Raw genomic sequence first — 7,561 nt, 5'->3', positions numbered from 1 at the left:
AGAATTATGGTAGATCAGATTCTTATTTCATTGCGTCGTGCTGAATTTCCTCTCCCATGGGCCATAGGAACAGTTAAACCCTGGATTCTCTGGGAATTCACATTTGCTTTCAGTTATGGGCATTAGCATCCCTCTTGTGGGAAAAGGCGAGGGTATTTTTTTTTCCTGTAGCCGAGCTGTAATGCAATACACCAACCTCTCTCATGCTGCCGCCTCACATTAAGAATGCCCATTAGTGCTCATTGGGAATGATAAGAGAAAATAAACCTGATTGATGGCAGAGTAAGAGAGCTTTGATCGAAGTGAAGTGCGGCAGTGCGATTTTGCCGGATTGTGTTGGTGTTCTTTCAGCTGTGGCTCCGTGTGAAACGTATAGTTTAGGTTCTCGCATGATCAAGGTGCAAATTAGCCGAATTATGTGTAGCCAATTGGAAAGAGCTGACCACCTGGCTTCCAAGAGCTACATGTGAAACACCATGACTCAGCTAGTCTTGGGCTCTAAAGTATCTCTCCCAAAGTCAAGTGATGAAAAACAAGACAAATATCAAGCAGCTGTTGACCAAAAGGATCAGAATTAATACAGAGTCCATGAAATATCTTGTGAACACCACCCAAAAGGCCAAAACACATTTAACGCTTGCTGTGCATGCACTCAGAGCGTTACACACTCCGGGGCTGCGCTTTCCAGCTACTTGGCAAACGTGCGACATTCCAATCGTAAGAGGTAGTTGAGATTTTTTTCAAGTGGTTGTACAAGCATAAGAAGCTGCTCTCATGTTTGACACTGACGTCATAGGAAGTCCTGCTCGGGAAGTGGCCTAAAAAGTCTGTAAATAATGTGCCAAAATGATAAAGATGATACTTCCTTTTTCCTGCAGGATGCATAGGAATTGCCATGTACACAAAGCAAGCTGTGTCTCCTGGAAAATATATACTGTACTATTGTAATTACAGATCCACCTACATGAGTTAGAGCCTCTCTGACATTTATTGAAGCCCATGAGAATATTCTAAGTGTGTGAGAGAAGACAGAATAGTGAATTAGCTTGATGGACACTCTTGGCTGGTGCTCTCTCTCCCGACATGGGGATTTCCTGTAATGTGCACCCATGCACAACTGTAACTTCTCTTGGCCTTCAACAGAGATCCAGCACTCCCGCTTTATCTAATTTATGGCATTTTGTAGTTCCCCAGGACCACTCCCTTGATATCTTTATATGTATTCTTTCTTTCATTAATCTTGTTAGGTATTTGCCTGTATTCGTCTTTCTTCTCCTTTCCCATTCAGTTTCCTTTTCTTTTTATCCCTGTCATTATTCTTCTGAAGCTTTATTCATGCACGCTTCATCCTCTGTCTCTCTTCCCTTGCTCCCTGCTTTGCTCAGCGGAGGTCCTTTCAAAGGTTTTCCTCATGTTCAGACCTGTGGGGGGGGGGGTTTTGTCGGTGAGCCAGCTGCGTTGCAGGGAAGGCCTGGATATTATCCACGAACACAGTGTCGTCCATCTCTCAGCGGTAGTTAGCCCCCAGGCCTGTTGTCCCCTTGCCACTACCTCCACCTACCAAAACTCTTGTCCTCCGCCAGTCTTCATTCTCATTTCTCCTGCAAGGCACGTTGAGACAACTCCCCCCTTCCCTCTCACTCCGAGTCAATCAGCTGCAGAGGATAATCGGTGCTGTTCTACAGCCAAAACGTGCCGCCACGTCACTTGTCGACACTTCCAAATCCAGGAAGAAAAAACTCTCTTTTAATTAGCTCTGATTTGGTCTCTCCTGAGAAAAAATATCTGGCTCTTAAGCAACTAAATGCTCCACCGTCTGAGTACGTACAATGGCTTTATCAGCGCTTTTTTGCTGCAAACAGCTAATTAAACTGTAAATGTGCGGGCCAGAAAATCAAAACAATTTGCTAAGAAATGCAAAAAAAAAACGCGTTATTGGTTGTTTCACCAATAGTTATTAGTTGAATAATCAAAAGAGTTTGTTTTGGTTTTGATGAACTGAATTTCACATGACCCTGGTAAATAACACATTTTTGGTAACACTTTATAAGAATGGTACATGAATTATCATGACTTCATGTATTTAAAACACAAAATACTGCAGATGCATTATTATAGTTGCTTTATTCATAACGACATGAGGCACTTAATCAGTAATGCCTGAGAACAAGGCTCACCCAAGTAGGATATTTATGAATTTGACTTTTCTATCTTCTAAGTGTCTGAACACCAGAAATGTCTTGACTTTTTTATTTATTTGAGGGGTCACAAAGAGGATTGCTGCATATGGCACTGTTAATCATATCTTATTTATCAATGTTAAAGATGGAGCAGGTCAGCACTTTATTTGAAGGGCCACAAACATGATGAAGTCAAGTTTAGTTAATCATATTTACAACACTACAATTCCGTTTCTTTAGCCTGCCACTTTAACTATTGATTTACCAATGAAGAAGACATGAACATCATTAAAAAATCAGAAATCATGAAGATTGAAAAACCTTCATTGATGCATGAATTAACATATTGTTCCTGCATTAAGTCATGCATGAGATACTATTAATCCGTGTACATGCCTGATAGTTCATGAAGTACTACATGCATGAATTCATGCTTTTTCATACATGAAGTCATGATAATTCATGTACCATTATTATAAAGTGTTACCCATTTTTTTTTAGACCTACAATCAATGTTCTCCTAGTAGTCATCTGACTCAGGATTATGGCCATGGCTGTGACAATGACCAGTCATATCAGCAGACACACAGATGCCCCCAATTACCTTGAGTTTAGTTGAGTTTAGTTTGTTAGATCCCCATTAGCTACAGCAGGGCTAGGGTCCGACTCAAAAGTGAAGAGAGAACTTTGTTTTCTTCACTGATTGAGCGCTGATGTCATGTTCAGCTCATCTCTTCCTCATTATTCAAACACAATCCCATCCTTGTTTGATTAATGCTTATCTAATGAGCATGAGAGCGGAAACATGAGCTCATACACCACCTGCTGAGTGGATTGTGTTGTACTGAATTCCCAAACTTGCTGTTTCGCTCTATTGCTTTGATTGAATTCATTAATGCTGTGATCCAAACGAAGTGTTGGATACCCATGGCATTAATGAACAGCTGATGTCATTTAGTTGCGTGCAAAGACTTCCAGAATAACAGAATCTCCGCTGTGTTACTGTCTGAGTGTGCAGTCCGTCAATCATTCAACTCTCTCCTCTGTCATCTCCAGATTCTCCTCTGCCCACCACTCATCCTCAACAAGCCACACCATGTATTGTATGTATACTTCAAATAATTGTTTAAGTAGTAAAACAATACAACTGAAATGTGGCAAAAAAAAATGCGTTTTAGGTTTAGAAACATTTTAAGTCACCCCTCCCGAAGTCCGTTGGACTCGTGGGAGAGAACTAATTGAATCAGTAACTAGGCTCTTTTCTCTAATACAGGTGATGCTGAGTCATTATTAAATTAGTCATGACAAAAAAAATGAGGTATCTTTCCACGAGTCCACTATGTTAGCAGTTATAAAGTTACTTAGCTTGTTGGGTAGCTAGCTTGTTGGATAGTTAATTAGCTAGCTTGCTAATTCCACCCACCGTGCTTTCATTCTACACACTGGTTATAGAAAATGAGCCAAACACATTCATCTGCTTTTCTACGCTGTGACAAGAGTGTGTAAATGACACATTAAGTTGTTCAATTTTACTAATTTTGGCCGGAGGCAGTGTCCAGAAGAACACGGCAGGTGAATAAGTCCCAGCCCCTAACTTTGCTCAAATCCAACATTTCAGTTTGTGTACAGATTAAATAAGAAATCCATGTTCATCAGTGGGCTTTACAGCTGTTCAGTTCAATTTTATTCACAAAAGTTAAAAGACAAGTATTTATCTTTATGCTAAGCTAGGCTAAATATGTGCTGGCTTTAGCTCCGTGCTTAACGCACAGACACAACATTAATACTGATCTTTTTGTCCAAGCTGTGATGAATGTTTGCAACGTATATTTGGATATTAATTTGACCGTTTGGTTATATTTTCTCCTCCCAGTAAGTCGGGCTAACCGGTCTGCTTGTGTTTCTGAGCCCAGCTGACATCTTTCTAGTGATTTCACCATAAAAATGATGACCAGAACTATACAGGGGATATGTCCCTCCGAATATTTAGAAGATGTAGATTTGTCCTCTTCAAAATATATTGAAGAGGACAAATCTACATCTCCCCAAAAGAGGTAAAAAAAATAACACACCAGGAGGTTTTATGTCTTTTATGTAGATTTAAACTTTAGAGCTTTAACAAGGTCTCTAACAGATTGTTGTTGAGATGTACATGATTTCTAAAAAAACATCCCGAAACACGTGTGATGTTTTGAATATGCAGAAAGTTTTGAGCAAGAGCAGCAGATAACACTCCTTTTTTCATTTGCACCGTACATCGTTGTATAAAAATTCTCCAGAATGCATGAAATTAAGTGTTTGACACTCAGCATTTTAATGGGAAGACCCCACCCAGTTATAATGTCAAACCGTCACCGCAGCATGATTGAGCCATGTGTGAACTATAATGCTTTTTCAATACACTATACAATTAAAGCAACACACAGAGAAAAGCACACATTGCTCAAGGCGGACAGGCAGGAAAAAGAACAATATCCAGTACACTCAGACATGCGTTTCAATGGCAGATGCAATCAGGTTTATTTATACTGTCGTTATCTAAAATCTGAGTTTATGAAATGCTTTACAAGGCACGCACACAATATGTAGGAAAAACATTGCAAAGGAAGAAGAATTAAAGGTCCCACCCAGACAGGGCCCCGACTGGGTTAAAAAAAAAAAGCCCTGGACTTTTGAGCCCGGTCCGGCCCACCACAATCAGCCGGACACGTCCTTGAACTTCCCTTCAACACATGTACATACCGATAGCAGCCCCTAATACTGCCACTCAGCTGAGTGGTAAGGAAGAGAGTATGATCATGTCTCACTGAGTCTAAAAGGCTGCCTGGCTCCTGATGGTTAGATGGCTTAAGGTTGAGGGTGGAGCATGGCTGTCATCAAGATGTCTTGTATAGTAAAGTGATCAGTCTGTAAGTTAAAGTGCTCATATTATGCTTTTTGGCTTTTTCCCTTTCCTTTATTGTGTTTACAAAGTGAAAAAGCCCAAAGTCCCCCCCCAAAGGGACTTACCATCTCCACCAGAAAACCCTGTTCACCAACTGCTCCAAACAGCTCTGTTGTAGTCCAGCCTTTACTTCAGAGACAAACGTGGGTCACTTTGGAACACACGTTATAATGCTCGCCTAGCTGCTAGCATGGCACGCCCTCATACTCTGCTTCTGACTGGCTAGTAGTCCTTACCTAGCTACTGTCAGGGCACGCCCTATACTCTGCTTCTGACTGGCTAGTAGTCCTTACCTAGCTACTGTCAGGGCATGCCCTCATACTCTGCTTCTGACTGGCTAGTAGTCCTTACCTAGGTACTGTCAGGGCACGCCGTCATACTCTGCTTCTGACTGGCTAGTAGTCCTTACCTAGCTACTGTCAGGGCATGCCCTCATACTCTGCTTCTGACTGGCTAGTAGTCCTTACCTAGGTACTGTCAGGGCACGTCCTCATACTCTGCTTCTGACTGGCTAGTAGTCCTTACCTAGCTACTGTCAGGGCACACCCTCATACTCTGCTTCTGACTGGCTAGTAGTCCTTACCTAGCTACTGCACATGTGCGACTCCCAACAAAGATGGAACAGAAGGGAGATGTCTCACTCTGTAGCTAAAACAGAGAGCTCAACACACAGGGTGAAAAGAGGAGCTTTTCTGAATCAATTTATGGTGCAAATGTCTTCATTTATGTAAATTATAATAGGTTTTTGGGGTGGATTGCACTGGCCCGTTTTGATTATTGGGGGGGGGTTGTAACCCCACCCCCCCTGTAACTTACGCCTATGTAATAGAAATACTAAAAAAGGTCGAAGAAGACAAATGAAGTAAGAGGAAAAGAAGGAGGGGAAATGACATGGCAGCCGTCCAGAGATCTTGGCTGTGATTGCAGGGAGGATGAAAGGATAAGGGAATACGAGTGATTCCTCCCACATGGCATCACAGCACACCACTCAGCTGTTCACTCCGCTGGAAGGAAGCCAGTCCTCCTCATTCACTGCCAGTAATGGAGAAACATGTCAGGGTGTGGGAGGGAAATCAGAGGCAATGGAAGGTTGGACAGTACTGGACTACAGTTTAATGACTTCAGCCTCAGGATCACCTTTCCATTGATTTCCTTCTGCAGGAATGTGGAGGTGTGTCTGTGTGTCTGAAAGTATTCAATTTCAATTCCATTTTATTCATAGTGTCAAATCATAACAAGAGTTATCCCAAGAAACTTTACAGAGAGAGTAGGTCTAGACCACACTCTAAGAAACATCTGTGTAATAACAGTTGTATGACTGTATTTTTTAACGTAAATTGTCCATGCAACGTGATTCACAGTTGTATTTGAATTTTTTACATTTGGAATTGCATAATTTGTGCTCTGACCACTTTTGTCCCCCATGGAGGTTGGTTTTTGGGAGATTAAAGTCCACGTTGTGATTATTTTCGACGTTTGTCACTTTTTGCGACATTTTTGATGTTTTTTATCTCTAATTTCTTGACGCTTTTTTCTACATTTTGGGCGTTTCTTTTTCCGGCCTCTTTGACGCTTTTTTTCCGACATTTTTGAATTTTTATTTTTTTTTAATCTTTTTAAATCTTCTTTTTAAATCTCTATGTAACTTTCAGTTGGTGTTGATTCTAGCGGCCCCTTTAGACTAAAGCGGTAGTGTTTCTACCACACCTGCTGTCCTAAAGCTCTTTTCTTCACGGTGCTGTATTACCCACTGTAGATTACTGAGTTATTATTACCAGGAGGTCATATAGACACGATGAATATTTTGTTTAGACAGAAAATCATTCATTTACAATAAGAGAATAAGTTACAGATGCATCACTGCATTACAAGTGTTACATACAGTACTTTAGTCTACTTTGGATGTCTCGTGAGATAAACCGGGTATCACTGTCACTGTGTTACTAGCTAAAGCATTAAGAGATTGTTGTAGCAACCAACATAATAATAACTTAGATTAATATAGCGAATTTAATTAAACCCATGGACACTTTACACAGGAACAGGGGGACAAGGGAAAAGAAAATAGTAGACCAACACAAACACGGAGTAAAAGGAATAAAACGTCTTCACTAAATGGAAGGGGGACGTAATTTAATGTTGGCTACTGATGTACAACCACATCGCGCAATCTAAAGTTATTTTATGTATAAAATAGACATATTACATACCTGAGGGCCAATTCGGGGAAATCTTTCAATCATTTACAATCCCATACGGGAAATCTCGGACCCGAGCAACGGCAATGATGAAAACTATATAAACATGCCGTTCTTTTCAGTTTTAGTTTTGTTTTCTGTTACAAGTCATTTAAGACCACTGTATGAGTGTGTTTCAGAAACACTAAAAAGTTATATATATATATAGTCACTTTAACTGAGGTAAACACATTTCCATT

Source organism: Perca fluviatilis, chromosome 14 (assembly GCF_010015445.1).
Source record: "Perca fluviatilis chromosome 14, GENO_Pfluv_1.0, whole genome shotgun sequence".
NCBI lineage: Eukaryota > Metazoa > Chordata > Actinopteri > Perciformes > Percidae > Perca > Perca fluviatilis.
The sequence above is the reverse complement of the archived record's forward strand: the minus strand, read 5'-3'. Positions refer to the sequence as shown.